Source organism: Eubalaena glacialis, chromosome 15 (genome assembly GCF_028564815.1).
Source record: "Eubalaena glacialis isolate mEubGla1 chromosome 15, mEubGla1.1.hap2.+ XY, whole genome shotgun sequence".
In the NCBI taxonomy this organism is placed as follows: Eukaryota; Metazoa; Chordata; class Mammalia; order Artiodactyla; family Balaenidae; genus Eubalaena; species Eubalaena glacialis.
In genome coordinates this window covers 59,225,841-59,247,069 of record NC_083730.1, presented here as the reverse complement: position 1 = coordinate 59,247,069, position 21,229 = coordinate 59,225,841, and the positions used below count along the sequence as shown (strand labels likewise).

Below are 21,229 nucleotides of genomic sequence, written 5' to 3'. Positions count from 1 at the left end.
GATAGACTGTTTTAGATTTCAGGATGATTTAAATTCATTTTATTTTATTTATTTTTTATTTTTTAGGAGAAACATTCAGCAAACAAGAGCAGTGAGGACCTTTGTTCTTGTAGGCATTACTTTTTTTTTTTTAACATCTTTATTGGAGTATAATTGCTTTACAATGGTGTGTTAGTTTCTGCTTTATAACGAAGTGAATCAGTTATACATATATAAATTCATTTTATATTGGAACTTTGCTAAGTAGAATCCAGATCTAGGGGAGTTTTATTGCAGAATGTGGTCCCTGACTACATCAGATGAATATATATTTGAATCATTTTGACAATATATATGTTTATAGATTTTTGGCCAAAATTGTCATAATTTGTTACAATCTTAATGTAAGTCCACTTGAAAAAATCAGAGTATTTTGCTAAAGAGGAAAGATAAGATATATAAATACTGATGTAAAAAAAAAAAATCTTCAGCTAATTACAAGCTACCACATTTTTGTGGGACTAGAGATACAGCTTTTGACTTAATATTAACTTTTTTTTTTAACATCTTTATTGGAGTATAATTGCTAATATTAACTTTTGAAATTTAAATTTATAGTTAAGACAACAGCCAAATAGTTTATTTAAATATTTCATTTCTAATGGATAAAACTAGAAGAGGGTATTTTATTGACAATAAAATTGTAAAGACAGGATTAAATGAATTTTTAAAAAAATCTCTGCCTATGAGTAGCACTGGATAGCTCAATTTAGTAATACAGAATTTCATTTATTTGTGCAATTCTCATGCATATTTTCCCACTGCCGATCAGGTCATTTGTATTTTAATAGCTTTATTGAGGTATACATTACCTAGTCAGATTCATTTTAGTTGTATAATTCACTGATTTAAAGTACACCTGTAGGGTTACACAGTCATCATTCCGATCCACTTTTAGGACATTTTCTGTCACATCAAAAAGACTATTGAGGCTGTTGGCAGTCAATTCTTGTTCCTTCCTCCAAGCCCCAGGCAGCCACTAATATGCTTTCTGTCTCTGTAAATTTGCCTTTTCTAAACTTTTCCTAATTATGGAATCTGCTTGCTATGGGTTTAGTTTGCTGTTCTGTTTCTAGTTTTTTTTAAAAAATGATGTCAAAGTTCTTAGACAGCTAGATCATAGGCCTGATTACTGATCCCCTGCTCTTTGTTCTTTTTTTTTAAATTAAAAAAATTTTTTCCTTTATAAATTTATTTATTTTACTTATTTTTGGCTGCGTTGGGTCTTCGTTGTTGGGTTTGGGCTTTCTCTAGTTGTGGCGAGCAGGGGCTACTCTCCGTTGCAGTGCGCGGGCTTCTCACTGGGTGGCTTCCCTTGTTGCAGAGCACGGGCTCTAGGTGCGCGGACTTCGGTAGTTGTGGCATGCAGGCTCTAGAGCGCAGGCTCAGTAGTTGTGGCACACGGGCTTAGTGGGGCATGTGGGATCTTCCCGCACCAGGGCTCGAACCCACGTCCCCTGCATTGGCAGGCGGAGTCTTAAGCATTGCGCCACCAGGGAAGCCCTGTTTCTAGTGTTTTAAGGGGGAAACTTTATTGCAATATGGCTACATTTCTTTCCATCTCCTTGTGTTACTACTGTCGTATTTTTACATCTTTATCTGCTATAAATCCAACAATAGAGATGTACAATGCTTATTTTATGCCGTTAGCTTTAAATCAGTTGAAGAAAAAATGTATTTACACAGCTTTTATATATTATCCTATGAATTTTTCTTTTTTTGGCACTGCATTTCTTCTTGTGGATTTAAGTTACCATCTGGTGTAATTTCCTTTCAGCTAAAGGACTTTCTTTAGAATTTCTTTTAGGGCAGGTCTGCTAGCAGTGAAGTATCTCAGCCCTTGCTTATCTTTTCTTCATCTTCACTTCTGAAGGGAAATCTTGCTAGATATAAGATTCTCAGTTGATAGTTGTTTTTTTTTATCCCCAGCACTTTACTAAATATGTTATCCTTCTGATTTCCCTGTATGTGATACATCATTTTTTTCCCTTGTCTTTCAAGATTTTATCTTTATATTGGCATTTCAACCATTTGTCCATGACGTTCCTAGGTGTACCTCTTTCTGTTTGTTGGAATCCTTTGGGCTTTTTGTGGATTAATGTTTTTCATCAAATTTGAGAAATTTTCGGCCACTATTATTTCTTCAAAAAATAGTCTATTCCTTTTTCTCTCTCATCTCCTCTGGGACCCTCATTTGCACATATGTTAGTGTGCTTGATGGTATTCTGTAGGCATCTGTTTACTCCCCATTCTTTTCTTTCTGTTTTTAATATTGTACAATTTCTATTGATCCTATGTTTAAGTTTGCTGATTCTTTCTTCTGCCAACTCAAACATGCTTTTGAGCCCTTCATGACTTTTATTTCAGTTATTGTATTTTTAAACTCTAGAACTTTTCATTTTCTTCTTCTTTATAATTTCTCTTTATTTATATTCTCTATTTGAAATCTCATTGTCATCATACTTTCCTTTAATTCTTTGAATTTGGTTTCCTTTAGTTCCTTGAATATATTTATAATATATTTGCAGTCTCTTTCTACTTAATCCCACATCTGGGCTCACTCAGACAGTTTCTGTTTTCTGCCCTTTTCCTGACTGTGGATCACAATTTCCTGTTTCTTTGCATGTCTCGTAAATTCTTTGTTGAAAACTGGACATCTTAGATAATATAGCAACCTTGGACTCTTCCCCACACCCACCACTCCTCCCTCCCTGGTTTTATTGCTATTGCTGTTTGTTGATTGGTTTAATTTCTTGCCTGAGCTAACTTTGTAACATCTGTATTTCCAGAGTTCAGAAATGGTTGTTTTTGATAATTTTGTCAAGTTTTCTCATTGCTTTTGGGGGACAGGATTTGCAGAAGCCCTCACTCCTTCATTTTGGAATTTCTGCCTCCAATCTCTGTGTTTGTCAGTGTAATTTCTGCTCTCACTCATCTGTCTAATCTGTACTTGGAAATGTGAGTGTATTTTCTTTTGTATCTTCCTATTATCATATGTTTAAATAACTATTTTGATTTAAGAATAGAATACATAAAAGACTATACATTGAACTTTACAGAATGATTTTTTTCTTTGTCCCTACTTCTTAAGGCTGTCATTTGAGAGGACTGTACTAGATTTGGTGTTAGAAGGCCAGAAAATTCATTATTATATTTTGTACAATTAGTTTTAATTTGGAAAAATTTAAGTCTTCAGTTCCTTTTGGGCATACCATCAATAAAACAGACTACTACTAATGTTTCTATTAATTAACATAATCTATTACTATATTAGATACTCCCTGAAAAACCCTTCTGATCCAAAGTCCTGATAGAAAGACTACAATTTCTGTTGGTTTTCTCTCTGCAGGAGGTAGCTTTAACTAAAGTTTAGGTTTAATGTTAATGTCTCATCATTTAACTCTTCTCACAAACAAGAGACAAATAGAAACAACTTTTATTGGTTCTTCTTTCATTCCACGGAAATTCTCCCCTTTTCAGCCCCAGGAGTAAATCCTTTTGACTACCAAGTGCTGTGATCCTAACACTGGATTGTAGACTTCTCATTTCCAACCAGCCTATCCAAATTTACTTCATTTATCTCATTCATCATCTTTTTGTGTTTGAAAACTATTTCATTTGCAGAACTTCATTGAAGATGAAGTTTTCCTTTGCTCTCACTGTCATGAGGCCCATCTGTTCTTCCATTCATGTTTCTCTTCCATTTTGGTCTGCTCCAACATCCTAATCACTTAGCTTCTGCTTCATAACATTTCTGGTTGCTCCTTTTTTGTTGTCTCAATCTTTCCCTTTTTCTAACATAATCTTTTATGAATGAAATAAATTCCTGTCTCTGGTTTAATTCACCTCCAAGCACACATATCCAATTCCATCCTTTCTAGAATCATAGCATTACACCAACGTTGGCATTTCCCATACCTTTGTCCTCAGTGCTCCTCTCTTTTCTATCAGTATCCTCTCCCCAGGTACTCTATCTCATATAATCCCAATGAATTTAAGCACATCTGAAAACTCCCAAATTTATACTTTTTTCCTGACCTCTCTACTGGGCTCCAAAATTGTCTACCCTGCCTGAGAGCCACTCTTGGATTATAGCTATTCCTTACCCACAGCCACTCAAGTTAGAAACCTGGAAGTCATATTTGATGCTGACTTGTTCTGAGCCCCACACCTAATTTACCAAATCTCTTTGGTTCCGACTTGAATATATATTCCAATTATTTCTCTCTCCCTGTCTACTATTCCCATTCCTAGTCCAAGCCACCACCATCTCTACCCTGAATAACCACTGTCATGCCCTCCCTGGTCCCTCTTCATTTTTCCTCTCTATACTCCAGTCTCCAAATAGAAGCCAGAGTAATCATTCTAAAACATAAATTAGATCCCTGTATCTATTGTTACAGACAGACAAACAAAACCTGTTGGAGTTTGAGAGGGCTAATGAGTTATATCCCCCTCCTCGCCACCAGAGTTTTAAAGCAATTGAAGGAGACAGAGGTATCAAACATGGAGACCAGAGTGTCAGCCAGTGATGAACTGGCCCAGGCAGTCACAGGCAGGGCTGAATACCTGCAAGCTAGGAGCTCCAGGGATAAAGATGTTACCACAAAGCTCAACTCTGGGCCCAAAGCAGACCAGAGCCTTGCTTTCTGCAGGCAAGAGGAAGGGGCTGCCTATTCACGGCTGGTTCTTCCTTCCAAACTCGCCACTCAAAGGTGTGAGAACATGAGAGAAGCCCCTAGTGATCATCTCACAGGTTTCCCTTCACATGAAGAAAACATTAAGAGTCAAGAGTCAGTATTCCAAAGGAATATCTCTAATGCTTTTCCCTGCACTTAGATTAAAATACAAACTGTTTGAATATACTTGCAAACCATATATCTGATTAGGAGTTAATATCCAGAATATACAAGGGACTCACACAGCTCAATAGCAAATAAATAACCTGATTTAAAACATGTACCAAAGACCTGAATATATATTTTTCCAAAGAAGACATCCAAATGGCCAACGGGTACATGAAAATATGCTCAACATCACTCATCATCAGGGAAATGCAAATCAAAACCACAATGAGATATCACCTCATATCTGATAGAATGGCTATTACCGAAAAGACAAGAGACAGCAAGTATTAGTAAGGATGTGGAGAAAAAGAAACCTTTGTGCACTGTTGGTGGGAATGTAAATTGGTACAGCCACTGTGGAAAACTGTATGGTGGTTCCTCAGAAAATTGAAACTAGAACTCTACTATATGATCCAGCAATTCTATCATTACTTCTGGGTATACATCCAAAGGAAATGAAATCAGTATTTTAAAGAAACTCTGCACTCCCATGTTCATTACAGCATTATTCACAATAGTCAAGATATAGAAATAACCAAAGTGTCTACTGACACATTAATGGATAAAGAAAATGTGATATGTATATATAATCCTATATAATATATATACATATTTTTGTATTATACATATGTATAATATAAAATGAATATTATGCAGCCTTAAAAAAAGGAAATTCTGCCATATGCAACAACAGGATGAACCTGGAGCACATTATGCTAAGTGAAATAAGCCAGTCACAGAATGACAAATACGGCATGATCTCCCTTATATATGGAATCTACAAAAGTCGAACTCATAGAAGCCAAGAGTAAAATGGTGGTTGCCAGAAACTGGAATATGGGGGAAATGGGAAGATACTGGTCACAGGATACAAACTTCCAGTCATAAGATGAATAAGTTCTGAGCATCTAATTTACAGCATGGTGACCATAGTTCATGTAATGAATTGTACACTTGAAAGTTGCCAAGATCTTAGATCTTGTGTTCTTCCCACATACACACAAAAATGGTAACTATGTGAGGTGACGAATGTGTTAATTAGCTTGATTGTGGTAATCATTTCACAGTGTATACATATGTCAAATCACCACATTGTGTACCTTAAAGATAGACAATTTTAATTTGACAGACCTCGATAAAGCTGGGAAAAGACCCAAACCCTCCTTTCCTGGGGTTCCTAGGATTGAGTGGGTAGTACCTGCTTCTCTATTGTCAGCTTCTAGAACTTTCCCTCCCACTCCCTATGCTGCAGACATTCTGGCTTTCATTGTTTATTTCTCAAACACACCACACTAGTTAGTCCCTGAAGGCCTTTTAACTTTTTCTTCTTTTAGAAGCATTCTGCCCTCAGCTTTTGCATGACTAGTTCTTTTTAATTATTCACATTTGTGCTCAAATGTCACCTCAGAGTAATAACATGACCACCCAATTTAAAGGAAATGCTTGAGCAATTTATCATCCCATTTTATTGTCCTCACAGAACCAATCATTATCTGAACTTAAATTGTTCATTCGTTTGCCTGTATAGTGTTTGTTGCCCTCCGACTCTGGAATATCAACTTCATGGGGTTAGAAGTATGGCCTGTTTTGTGCCTTACTTTATCCCAAGGGTCTAGAACAGTGTGTGATTCTAGTGGGCCGTTTGCAAAGATTTGTTGGATGAATAGACAGATTATTCTTTCTGTTATTCTGATGCTTTCAACAGACAAACATTTAATGGAAAGTTCCAGTCCTGGGCAAGCACATATGTAGATGTTTGTAACCTACATATGGTATTGACTGCACTGGAGTTCATGTTTTAGATGACCTGGGATGAGAGGAAGCTAGTAGTGTAGGTCAATGCTTTCTACCAGCTATTGGGTTGGCCAAAAAGTTTGGTCGGGTTTTCCCAAACAGAAAAACCCAAATAAACTTTTTGGCCAATCCAATATATCCCTTGCTGCCCTGGGGCTGTGGAATCCCTGGCAATAAGGAGCAGATAGGTCCTGGCTCCAGGGGGTTCTGTTGGTTGCCCAGTGGAGAGGTGCTGTGACTGTGGCGTACTTGGCCATCAGACTGGCCGACCTTGCAGAAATCAGGGGATTGCCAGAGCTATCGGTCATAGAGCAGATGGGGTTCTCTGTGGTTTTTCAGGTCTTACGGAATTCTTAGAGTGCATGCTGCTCTAACTACTCCATTTCTCATCCTGTCTGAAAGTAGAGCATTACTTGCATAATTGGTTAAATAATTCATTTGTACCACAGTTACTTACTGAGAGCCTTATTTGTTCCAGGCATGATTTGGAAACTGGCAATACAGAAGTGACAAAACACAAAATCTCATTTCCTATGAAGTTTGCCTTCTAATGGGGAAAGTACAGATAATAAAGAAAGAAATGGTATTTCATATAGATGATGAGGTGGTGGTGAGTCCAGTGGAACAGAGTAAGGCATGGGATGATAGGGATCTATTTACCTGGTAACGTTTGAGTACCTGAATTGGGAAAAGGGAGTGTTATCCTTGTGGTTATCCAGGCTGGGGAATGACAAATGCAAAGGCTCTGTGTCAGGGACTTGATATGTTCCAGAAGGGGCAAGGAGGCTAGTGGACTAAAGCAGAGTGAACAAAGGGGATAATAATAGTAAGGTATGAATCCAGAAAGAATAGGGTATTTGGGGGCAGAGGAATGTCATGATCTAACTTATGATTTAAAAGGATTCCTGGCACAGATGTAGAGAATGGACTTGAGGACACGGGGAGGGGGAAGGGTAAGCTGGGATGAAGTGAGAGAGTAGCACTGACATATATACACTATCAAATGTAAAATAGATAGCTAGTGGGAAGCAGCTGCATAGCACAGGGAGATCAGATCCGTGCTTTGCGACCACCTAGAGGGGGTGGGATAGGGAGGGTGGGAGGGAGGCCCAAGAGGGGGAGGGGATATGGGGATATATGTATACATATAGCTGATTCACTTCGTTATACAGCAGAAACTAACACAACAATGTAAAGCAATTAGACTTCAATAAAGATGTTAAAAAATAAATAAATAAATAATAAAAGGATTCCTGGGACTTTTCCTGGTGGGGCAGTGGATAAGAATATGCCTGCCAGTGCAGGGGACATGGGTTTGATCCCTGGTCCGGGAAGATCCCACATGCCTCGGAGCAACTAAGCCTATGTGCCACAACTACTGAGCCTGCGTGCCACAACTACTGAAGCCCACACGCCTAGAGCCCATGCTCTGCAACGAGAAGCCACTGCAATGAGAAGCCTGCACACCACAACAGAGTAGCCCCCGCTCGCCACAACTAGAGAAAGCCCTCGCGCAGCAACGAAGACCCAACACAGCCAAAAAGAAATAAAATTAAATCTTAGAAAAAAAGAAAAGGATTCCTTAGGCCACTGCACTGAGCATATACTATAGGGAGCAAGGCCAGAGGAGAGAGTTAGGACACTGTTGGAAGAATACAGGCCAAAGATAATAGTGGACTAGATTAGGATGGTAACAGTGAAGGAGGTGGGAAGTGCTTAGATTCACGATGTATTGGGTTGGCCAAAAAGTTCGTTCAGGTTTTTCCATAACATCTTACGGAATTCTCTGATAGACTGGACATGATGCATGAGAGAGTGAGAGGAGAAAATGATGACATCATTATTTTTGGGTTGTGTACAAGAAATGAGTTGTCAATGTTTGATGTAGGGAAAAAATGGGAATAGGCAGATTTGGTGGGCTGTCAGGTGTTTGGTTTGGGGCATGTAAAGTTGAAGATGCCTATAAGTTGTCTACATAGAGATTTGCCAGGGCTGTTGGATACAAATCTGAAATTCAGGGAAGAGGACTGGGCAGGAGATACAAATTTGGGAGTTGTCAGTGGTTAGGTACTAGTTGAACCTAGGAGACTGGACGGGTTTACCAAAGGAATGGGTAGACAGAGAAGAGTTTCTTGGATCTAAGGAAGAAGCTCCAAATGAGACTGAGCATGAGGCGCTCAGGAGAGAGAAGGAAGAGTGGGGGAGGGCTCATGGTGTAAGAAAGAGTACCAAGGACCAGTGTGAGCTCACTTCCGTCATAGGTGGTCCTTGGGTCAGGAGGGCGGGTCTACGATGAAGATGAATGGCTGACCTGGGACCCAGGAATGTGGACGTCACTGGTCACCTTGACGAGAGCAGTGTCCACGGAGCTGGTGGAGGAGTCGGAGCTGTGATTGGAGCAGATTTAAGATAGTGTAAGAAAGATATTAGAGACAGCAAACAGACGATTTTTGAGACATCGCTGTAGGGAGAGTAGAAGGGGAAGCAGAAAAGTAGCTAGAGAAATATGGGGGACCCCCGAAAAGGTTTCTTTCTCTTTGTAACTTTTATTTTGAACTGATAGATTCACAGAAAATTGCAAAAATGTACGGGGGCGTTCTCTGTATTCTTAACCCAGTTTCCTGAAAAGGTAACAACTTGCATGACTATAGTAAAAATCACAACCAGGAAATAGACATTGGCACCAGGAAATAGACATTAAAGATTTTACTAGTTATTATATGCACTCGTGTGTGTGTGTGTATTCTATATGATTTTTATCACATGTATACATTTGTATAACCACCAGATCAAGATCTAGAACTTTCCATAACCACATGGCTCCCTTGTGCTACCCCTTTAAAGCCACACATTCCCCATCCCTAACCCTGTCAACCACTAATCCATTCCTCACCTCTATAATTTTACTTCAAGAATGTTATATAAATGGAATCATACCTATAACCTTTGGGGACTGACTTCTTACACTCAGCATCATTGCCTTGAGGTTCATCCAAGCCGTTGTACCTCTCAGGGTTTAGCTCCTTTTTACTGCTGAATAGTATTCCATGGTATTATGGACCCATTGAGAGACATCTGCTCTATTTCCAGTCATTGGTTATTAGGAATAAAGTTGCTGTGAACAGTTGTGTACAGGGTTTATGTGAACAGAAGTTTCATTTCCCTGGGGCCAGATGCCCAAAGTACATTACTAGGTTGTCTGTTAAATGCATGTGTACTTTTATAAGACACTGCCACACTGTCCTCCAGAGTGGCTGCACCATTTTCCATGCCCACCAGCAATGTGTGAGGGACCCAGGTTCTCCACATCCTGGCCGGTATCTTGTGTTGTTTCTCTTTTTTTATTTTAGCCATTCTAATGCATGCATAGGCATAGAGATTTCTTGTTAAGAAGAGAGAAATTGCAGAAAAGTCGGAACCCTGCTTATACCGCCAGCCTCTTGTTAGGTAGTTTGAAGACTGTTAAAAATCCAGCCCATATTTTAAAGTATTGAGTGGCTGCTGTGACATGTATGACCATAGATGTGATGTTTGTTTAAAAGAAGTTCATGCCCCAACCTGGAAGCTGATTCACCTAACTTACACACATCTGGGCACTAGGGTAAAATTTATGGTAGTTTTCAGCAACCTAGGAATTACAAATTTGAGCTTTTGTATTTTTTTAATCTGTTCATATGTTTGTCAGAGGGACAGTATGTAACTTCAATGTTCCTAAAAGTTGATTTAAGCTTATTAAACACAGGTGAGTAGGACAAATAAAAAACCTTGAAAAACAGAGGGGAGGAAAAAATATATTTAAATATAAATATACAGGCAGACCTCATTTTCTTGAGGCAGAATTGTCACCCAAATGCTCGCTTTCTTCCCCTTGGTCACTGTACTTGATAGATAGCCTGTAGGCCTGCATTTCTGCTTGGAAGTCTCTTTGGAGTGAGTGAAGGAGCTTCTATAATTCTGGATTGATCATTGTCATAATCACAGAAGACATTAGTGTTTAATTGTGCTGACAGCTCAAAAGGTCGAGAGTTGATCTCTCTTCTCTAGGGATTTACAGTCACCCATGCAAAGGTAGTGGAGAGTCACATATAGAGAATCATCTGTAAAGAAGCATCAAGTCAGATAAGAATAAAGGTTTAGACATTTCCCAAAAATACTGCCATGAGTATATGTTTCCGGGGGGGGGAGGGTGTACAGAATTAAGGGTGGTGGTAGAGGGGGGAGGGGGATGCTGGCTTTTCTTCATTCGAATGGAAACACTTATGGAAAAGACAAGATGACAGGTGTGGATAAGTGGATGAGAGTTTGTTTGGCTGCTAGGACAGGGAGGACGTGCCAGGCGTCGGGAGCTGCCTTATAAAACAGGAATCACAGGACATTTATCTTTGTTGAAGGAAAGCCACGCCGTGGCCTGTGTGTATGTGTGTCCTTACAGCAAGTGGAACTGTGACTTTCACTCAGCAGGTGCTGAGTAAATGTCATTAGCTTGATCAATAGAACTTTAAAAAGGCAGAGGGCATGCTTTTCTAAGCCATGGTGAGAGAAAGCAGTGCTGTGAAACTGTAAACTTTACACAAACACGGGGTGCTGAGGAAAGGGAGAGATTTGGGAGCATTTTTCTCCAAAGGCCAGAATTCTTGGCATGTCTAATAAAATGGGCCTGTCATGTGACAGATGTGTCACCAAATGCAAGTTTGTGTGCCCAGCGCACAGTGAAGCCAAGTAATACCAAAACGTTGGAGTTTGGAGCAGAGAAAGGTTTATTGCAGGGCCATGCAAGGAGACTGGTGGCTCGTGCCCCACAAACCCCGAACTCCTGGAAGGGTTTCAGCAAAGCATTTTTAAAGGCCAGGAGAGGGAGGGGCATGGTTGGTTGTTGCAGATTTCTTGGTGTTGGAATCCTTTGTTCTTGCAGCTGTCCAGGTAGGTCAGGTCACAATGTTCTTGTAAATCTCCAAGACAAATGTTATTCTTTGTTTTGCAACCTTTTATCTCTGTATGAATGGAAAAGTGTTATACCTTTAAAGGTCAGAGCCTTGAGAATGGGCTATCCTGCATATTTCAGGCTATAGGCAACATTCTTAACTCCAAGCAGAAGCAATAGAATACAAAGGTTAAAGTAAAAGAAACAGATCCAATATGGAGTCAGGTTTGTTCCTCCCTATTACATATAGAATCTAGAAGCCTGAAAGTTCCTTTCTTTGAGGTTGCAGGAAAGAACAAAGTCAGGGAAGAAAGAAATTTGGCATGAGACGGGGAGGTGTATCTTCATTTTGATGAAGTTGGCAAATGCCTCTGAGTGATTAAATCAATGGTTTGGTGTTATCGCAGGAGTTGTGCAAACTTTTCTAGAAACAGTACTGTGAATATTTTTCTTCAGTGAGGATCTTACTCTATGACTCATTTCAGTAACTCATAGTTTTATTCCACATTTGTAAATTACGTTTGGCCGGGCAATCTGTTATGATTCTCATGGCAAAACTACACGTCGCCTGTAACAGAGGAAAAAAATGCATTTAAATGTATCAAATATGCCCAAACAAACTTCTAACTAAAGAAGGATCGTTAGTTTTACATTTCAGCATAGTTCAAACAAAATGTATATAACAAACAAAATAAATTTGAACCCGGTATGACTTAAATTCATGGTTCTATTTGTGCATCAAATCTAGATTATTCATGATGAAACTCTAATATTTTGATAAGTGATTAGGTACTCAGACTTATCTTTAATCAAAAGGAGTCAGAATAAACTGAAGCAGAAGTCTATGGTTTTAGATACTGATTTTTTCTGTTTATTTTCATATGCTGTAGATTTAAAAGTATTTTATTGTGCTGTGTGTATATATGTGTGTTTTAAGGTTAGAAACAACAGTCTATTCACCTAAGAGAATGAACTAAGAATTTAGCACATGTAATAAAATTGTTTATCTCAGAGCTGCTAAGAACTTACAAATGTGACCCTGTAATAAATAAGTATAGCTATTTTTGTAAGTTCTTACAAACCAGAAAACTCCTCCCCCAAAGATGTCAGGCTTAATTTTCTGCTCTATGGAGCACAGCTAGTAGGATAGCAAAACCCAGTGACATTTTCCACAGTGTGAGTTGCCAACCACTAGTAGCCTGTGGCAGTGTTTATGTAATAACACCAATTATGGATTATGTAATTCTTAAGATTCCTTTCTGTGGTGTTTACATCACTGTCAGAATCATAAAGGCAGAACTAGGGACTTTCTACTAAGGTAACATTTTCTTACACCCACGAGTCCATATAATCTTTACGCTTCTCTGCAGGTTTTTTTGGGTTAACCTCTCCATCTTTTGCTAAACTCCTAATGAAATGGACTATATTTGAGTGTGCTCCCTTACCTGTGTGTCACGGCTGTGATTTCAGTGGTCATTATTTTTGCAGAATGGCCTATATTAATTCCAAAGTCTCCTGGGGAGCATTAATTAGTAGGATAATAACATGCTGCTACCTGGGTTCTAATAAATGCTTCAGCAATTAGATCCAGCCTGCAAATTGAAACATTGGTAATGGCAGTAGGAAGAGTTGAATTCAGAACTGAGAGACTATTTATTGTGTGAATAGAGCAGAGCAAAAGTCAAAAGAGGACCATTACAATATAATGGACCAAAATATCTGTAGGTTATGAAACACTGTCAAAGTTCTAGGGGAAATAAGATTATCTAAATGGTCCTATTACAGTTCCTTTTTTTCCCCTGGATCTGTAAATGACATTTTATGATTAGACAGTAATACTTCAATTACCTGACAATGGTGTTGAACAGAAGGGTGATAAATAAGTAAAATTTCTAGATAATGGGAACACATCCCAACTGCCAGATTGAGTTTATTATTTTGCTTTTTATAATTGAATATGTACGTGTTTCCTGGTCATCTCTTAGAAGATATTGCTCATAATTGAAATTTTTCTTTTTGCCTTAAGTATTTACCTTATGGAATTTAGAAAAAAAAATATTGGTACCCAGCTGCGTTCAAGACACTGTATTATAGGCCTTGTGAGTAGTATAGAGGCTAATAGAGACCCTGAACATCTCACGTGCTATTGGTAGAAATCAGTACTTGGGCGACTGGTCCTCACATTTCATATGTCAAGCACGTAGTTAGTTATATTGTAATACTCTGTCGTCCAGGACAGAATGTGAAATCCTGAAGGAAAGGGACTGTATATCATTCATTCTTTAAAAGTATAACTTTTGGAGAAGAAATCATGGAGGACTGCAGTTTAAGAGATTTCAAAGTAATGTTAGTTGATTGGAGTTGGTGGAGATGGAAAATTCTAGAAATTTTACAATTACTGAGGGAAAATGTGATTATACTTACTTTTCATGTTGAGGAAAATTGAAATACGCTGTTTTGTATTAATACCTTTATATAGCTAGAAGTATTTTGTTTAGAAAAATATAATGTCTTATGTCATTTTATAATGCCTCATTTTAAACTGGTTTTTTCTTAAACAATCAGATTTGGTACACATAAGTTAACATATTTTTCTAAGATGTCCCAGAGAGCTGAACTGTACAGTATCCAATAACATTTCCCTCCATTTTTTGAGAAGAAGTAAACACTTTGAACAGATGGGATAATCAGCTTTTATTGTAAAAGCCAGGATATTATCTCTTCTCACTCTACAGAGTAATGAACAGACAGCTAAAGCATCCATTTTCATCAAAGGAGTTGGACAATAAAACTGTTTTTTCCTTTTTTCTGTTATATGATGGAGAAATGCATTCTCAGAAATTAATACTTGGTTTTAATTGCATCCCTTGGAAAGCTGTCTGATAAGGTGGAATATTGAACTGTGAAAATGAAGAGGATTCATTCAAGAAAAAAATCTTTTCTCTTAATTTCCACTGATTTATAACCTACATACAATATAGCACATGAATCTTAAATGTACAGCTTAATGAAAATGAGGGGTGAATACACCTGTATAACCCCTACTAATAGGAAGATACAGAATAATATCAGCCCAAAGAACTCCCTTGTTGCGCTTCCTAATTAATACCTCCCACAGGTAACCACTATGATGCATTTTTTTTTTTACTATAAATTAGTTTTATTAGTTTCTTGAGTTTTATATAAATGGAATAATAGATTATGTTCTCTTGATTTTTTTTTTTTAATCCATATTATCTGTAGGATTGATTGATCCATGTTGTAGGCAACAGTTGTTCATCCTTTGTGGCTATAGAGCAGTCAATTTTATAAATATAGCATAATTTATTAACTGATTCTATTATTGATGGACACTGCCTTATTGCTGGGTTTTGGCTTTTATGAATAAAACAGCTATTATGATTCTGGTACATGTCATTTGGTGCATATACCTACTCATCCCCTTGGCTATATCCCTGGAGTGCAATGTTGGTCAAAAGCTCTGTATTTGTTCAGCTTTAGCCCCACAATCTTTCAAGATGATTGAACCAATTTACACCTGGACCAGTCACGTATGAATTGCACTTCCTCTATATCTTTGTCAACAGTTTGTGTTGTTTTTTGTAATTTTAGCCATTTTTTTCCCAAAAGCTATCTTGTTTTACCTTTCATGTTAGTCTACAATCCATCTGGAATTATTGTTATGTTTTGCATACAGTGTGAGGAAGTAGTCAAGACTCATTGTTTTCCACATGCATTTTCAATTTATCAAGCACCATTTCTTGAAAAGAACTAATTCATTGTTTTCCCTACTTATTGAGATGGCATGTTTGTCATAAACTAGGTGGCGATGCATGTGGGTTCTTCACTCTTTGTTCTGTTTTATAAGTTACTAGCATAAAGCTATTTCTAACACCATTTAATTTACTGTAGAGATGCCCTCACTTTCATGTGGTATTGCTCAATTTCATTTTTCTTCTTTTCTTAATGTCTTATGAAGAGTTTCTAGAAACAACTTTTGGCATAGTTGGTTTTTTCCATTATATATCTTGCTTCAACTCAATTGTTTTCATACTCATTTTTGTTCATTTCTTTCATCTATTATTTTTGAATTTAGTTTGCTATTCATTTTCCAAGTACTTTTGAAATCTGTTTAAACTTTCATTTTGAAGTAAGTTGAGTTGCAAAACATTTGCAAGACTGTGACAAAGAGATCCGATAAACTCATCGCCCAGCTTTGCTAAATGTGGACATCTTATGTAACTGTAGTACAATTATAAAATCATGAAATTAATATTAGCTATAAAAATTGGTACCATTTATAAACCTTCTTTAAATTTTGCCAATTGTGCCACAAATATTTTTTTCCTAGTTCAGGATCAAATCCAGGATGACACATTGTAGTTAGTTATCATGTTTTTTTTTTTTTGGTGCAGAAAAATGCTATTTATTTATTTTTTAACATCTTTATTGTAGTATAATTGCTTTACAATGTTGTGTTACTTTCTGCTGTATAATAAAGTGAATCAGCTATATGTATACATATATCCCCATATCCTCTCCCTCTTGTGTCTCCCTCCCACCCTCCCTATCCCACCTCTCTAGGTGGTCCCAAAGCAGTGAGCTGATCTCCCTGTGCTATGCAGTGCTTTCCACTAGCTATCTATTTTACATTTGGTAGTGTATATATGTCAGTGCTACTCTCTCACTTCATCCCAGCTTACCCTTCCCCTCCCCGTGTCCTCAAGTCCATTCTCTGCATCTGTGTCTTTATCCCTGTCCTGCCCTAGGTTCATCAGAACCATTTTTTTTTTTCTCAGATTCCATATATATGTGTTAGCATACGGTATTTGTTTTTCTGACTTCACTCTGTGTGACAGACTCTAGGTCCATCCACCTCACTACAAATAACTCAATTATGTTTCTTTTTATGGCTGAGTAATATTACATTGTATATATGTGCCACATCTTCTTTATCCATTCATCTGTCGATGGACACTTAGGTTGCTTCCACGTCCTGGCTATTGTAAATAGTGCTGCAGTGAACATTGTGGTACATGTCTCTTTTTGAATTACAGTTTTCTCAGGGTATATGCCCAGTAGTGGGATTGCTGGGTCATATGGCAGTTCTATTTTTAGTTTTTTTAAGGAACCTCCATACTGTTCTCCATAGTGGCTGTATCAATTTACATTCCCACCAGCAGTGCAAGATGGTTCCCTTTTCTCCACACCCTCTCCAGCATTTTTTGTTTGTTTGTTTGTTTTTTGGGTTTTTTTATGTTACTTTTTATCTATTTATTTTTTCTTATTAGTCATCCATTTTATACACATCAATACATGTCAATCCCAGTCTCCCAATTCATCACACCACAATCCAGCATTTATTGTTTGTAGATATTTTGATGATGGCCATTCTGACCGGTATGAGGTGATACCTCATTGTGGTTTTGATTTGTATTTCTCTAATGATTAGTGATGTTGATCATCCTTTCATGTGTTTGTTGGCAATCTGTATATCTTCTTTGGAGAAATGTCTGTTTAGGTTTTCTGCCCATTTTTGGATTGGGTTGTTTGGTTTTTTGATATTGAGCTGCCTGAGCTGCTTGTATATTTTGGAGATTAATCCTTTGTCAGTTGCTTTGTTTGCAAATATTTTCTCCCATTCTGAGGGTTGTCTTTTCGTCTTGTTTATGGTTTCCTTTGCTGTGCAGAAGCTTTTAAGTTTCATTAGGTCCCATTTGTTTATTTTTGTTTTATTTCCATTTCTCTAGGAGGTGGGTCAAAAAGGATCTTGCTGTGATTTATGTCATAGAGTGTTCCGCCTATGTTTTCCTCTAAGAGTTGTATAGTGTCTGGCCTTAGGTCTTTAATCCATTGTCATGTCTCTTTATTCTCCTTTCACTTGAGGAACATCTTTAGACTTTGTCTGTCTTCATGACCTTGATATTTTTGAAGAGTGCTGGCCAGTTAATTTGGGGAATGTCCCTCAATTTGGATTTGTCTGATGTTTCTTCATGATTAAATTCGGATTATTCATTCTTGGCAAGAATACCCCAGAAGCAATGATGTGACCTCAGTGAGTCATATAAGGAGGTAAACGATGTTGACACACCTCATTTCTGGTGTTGTTAAGTTTGATCATTTGATTGAAGTGGAGTCTGTCAGTTTTCTCCACTTTAAATTTATGGGTTTTTTTTCCTTTGTAGTTAGTAAGTATCTTGCGGGAAGACAGTCTGAGAATACGCAAGTATCCTGTTTTCTCATATACCTCTGCCCGCTATTTTATCCTCCATCACTGATTCATGCCTCTGCAACAGTTATTATGGTGCTGGTTGTGAGATGGTGATTTTCCCTTTGCCTCATTCCTTCTGTATTTATTAATTTGATTTCTACTCTAAGGATGAGCTATCTCATCCTTATTTATTCATTCAACCACTTATCTGTAGTATGAACTCAAGCATATTTGTTTTATTCCATGAGATAAAATTCATTATTATTATCTGGTCATCGGGAGCACCTTCAGGCTGGCTCCTCGGTCCTTTTGACTTGCCATCAAAGTTTGAGCACCTGCTTACTTTCTGGCCCCAAAAGATGGGGCTCATCTTGCCCCATCCCCTCACCATGCTCATCTCTGCCTCGTTCCTGAGATCAACCATTCCTCCCAGGATTTTTCGTTCCTTTTATTGAAGAAGGATATTTGGAAACCAAGTTCTGGGTGCTAGGTGTGTTCATTGAACTTCTACAATTGCTTCTAGGTTCTCTCTCATCTGACAGAGCTAGGACATAGGTGTATATATACAAACACACACATCTATATCTATTTTACATCTATTTGTGTATATACACACACACATATAATCATGAGTTTATATTGATGCATCTGATTCCAGTCCGTCATCACAGGGTTCATTCAAGTCAACTTCCTTCTATTTCTAGTAACTTTTTAGCGCTGAGAAACCTGACTCTCATTATCATCAATGTATTTAATTTATTTACTCAATCTGGAAAATGCACATAAAGTAGTTTCACAATTGCAATTTTATACCTCTGTAAAAAAATCTTTAACTACGGTACAATATGTGTACAGTTCTTTTTGTCTTTAGCCTTAAAGTATGCAATCAAAACACTGTTTCTGAAGGTTACTTAGGTTAGCTCTGTTCTTTCCCATCCTCTTCAGTGTGGGTTATGTTATTTATTTATAATGCAATGTCTATGGAAGGTGTTAATTTCTGAGGATTAATTTCATATTCTGTTGCCTTAAAAAAAACTCTTTTGTTTGAGGTACTGTTTTTATTGATTCTTTAGAATTTTCCATTTTCTACTTTAGCATCCACAAGTAGGAATAGTTTTACCTCTTACTTATTCTTTAATTGATTTATTTCTTCTGATTGCATTTGCTAATAAAGTGAATAATAATGGAGATACTGGACCCCCTCCCCCTGTTCCTGATCTGAGTAGAAGTGCTTCTAGTGTTTTCCCATTAAGTAAGATATTGGTTTTAGGATTGAGGAATATGAATATTTTTCATGTTAAGAAAGTGTCCTTTCTTTTGTTTTCTTGAGGGTTTTTATGATGAGTGAATGTTGACATGTTTTTAGGCTTTTCAGCATGTATGGTAATATGTATGGTTTATGATATTAATAGATTTTCTAATATGAACCAACCTTGCATTTCTGGAATAAGTCCTACTTGATTGTGTGTGATGTTGTATTCTGTTTGCTAAAATTTCTTTAGTACTTTTGTGTTGATATTCGTAGACAACTATGGTCTGTAATTTCTTTTTTTGAACAAAGTTTTTTAGGTTTAGGTATCAACATTATACTGGCTTAAGAAGAAACAGAGGTTTTTCTATCACTTACAATTTATAGTGTGTTGGAACTAAGGGACAGAACCCCATAATCAAACCCATGGGTATTTCTATTGTAAATTGTAAGAATATTCATATTAAGCATCATAAATAATGATGATAAGTGGCCTCACATCAGTTCAGGTCAGATCAGGTTTTCCTGCCAAATAAGACACAAGAAAATCTTATCTTCAAGGGATTGTTTTGGAGTTTGATATTGTCAGTAAGGGGTTTATTTATTATTCCATAATAATAAAAATATTTAAATTTGTATATAAAATGTATATTGCATGATTTAATAAGAAAATTGTTTACAAACTATTAAAACCTTGACTGGTTTATGCTATCTTAGGAAAATAAACAAGATTTAGTATTGTGTTATATATCTAGAAAAAAGCTAACCATAGGAAAATAGTCTAGAAGAAAATGCACCATTATTATTAGCAATGACTATGATGTGGTGGTTTAAATATTTTTATGAATATTTTATAAACATTTTATATTTTAAATATTTTTATTTTATACTCTGCAGATTTTTAATGAAGACAGTAATTTTACAATGAAAATAATTTTTTTGTCAAATCGACTTTAGTACATAGTCTTCATTGTTCTGTAAGTTTGACTATAAGCAATTTGAAAAAGTTGCCTTTTGTTATCTTTTCATGGTGGTAAATTCCACTCTAAATCAGGTCCTTCATGATAGAGAGGGAGAAAAATTTCTTTGACTATTGTTTTAATGTGTTTGTTTCATGTGCTGAATTTTACTGGCTAATTTCATTCTCAGTCTATCTCCTAAAACATTATAAATAAACTTGGGATGAGTTTATAAAAAACAGTTTTATATTAAACCAATAGAGTTTAATCTGGCATATTGTCTGCTTTGCTGTGGAGAGCATCAAGATACAACAAATAGTCCCTCAAATATGAAAGAGTTCAGATGCAACAAGAACTTTGAAGAGCAGACGTCTTTTAAGTGCTCATGCTACTTTCTTGTAGTCTAACTTTAGCAACTTGCTAATTCCTGAATCTCAGTCTCCTTATTTATAAAACAGAAGGAATAACACCTCATCTGAGGATGAAGCCAGGTCATTTCTGTAAAGCACCAACCCAGTGCTTTATATTATGTGCTCACTAAATGGACATCCTATCTTCCTAAGTTTTAACCAAGAACAGCAAAGAAAGAGGGAAAGAATAAAATACCTACTCTTCATCAAGCACTGTTAAAAGCACTTTATTTGTATTAATTTCATTATTCTTTTCATAGCCCTCTGTGGAGGGCACACATAGCTTCCCAAAGAGGCAGGGTAGGTGGCTGGTCTGTGATGTCAAGTCTGTTCTTCTGACCCAAAGCCCACACTCTTGATGACTAGACAAGTCTGCCTCTGAACTATTAGTGTAAAAATGAGAGTAAGGCTGCTATTCGTGTGGTTTAGTATGTATAAGTAATATTGGAAAAGTAACTCTGAAGCTCAGTTAACAGATTGGTATTTCTTTTTTGTCCCCTTCTGTGTTTCAGCACACGGTGAATGGTGCTTTTGAGCGCCTTCTGTGATTACCATTCACACCTTTTCTGGGGACACTTTCTTAAAAGAACCAGCAAGCATCCAGTTTACTGAGATATAATTCCAGATTCATGGAGTTGTTGCAGACCAGATACCTCTTGTCTCACTAAGACTGGGTAAGCGTTTAAAAATTCATTTACTGTTATGGATGATGTTGGGTGTGATGACCTCTTCTGAAATATTTCTGCTTTGATATAAATCGGAAAGTTTCAATAACTAGACACATGGTGGAGGGAAAAAT

General features: G+C 37.1%; 1 protein-coding gene across 1 annotated transcript in view; it reads left to right on the top strand.

Annotated features, from left to right (window-relative positions):
* The window catches only part of DLGAP1 (DLG associated protein 1), an 871,245-nt gene that overhangs the window by 101,335 nt on the left and 748,681 nt on the right, over positions 1-21,229 (top strand). Inside the window, exon 2 of the mRNA XM_061168915.1 lies at positions 20,943-21,104. The gene's annotated coding sequence lies outside the window, so the exon portion shown is untranslated. The remainder of the gene's footprint in view (positions 1-20,942; positions 21,105-21,229) is intronic.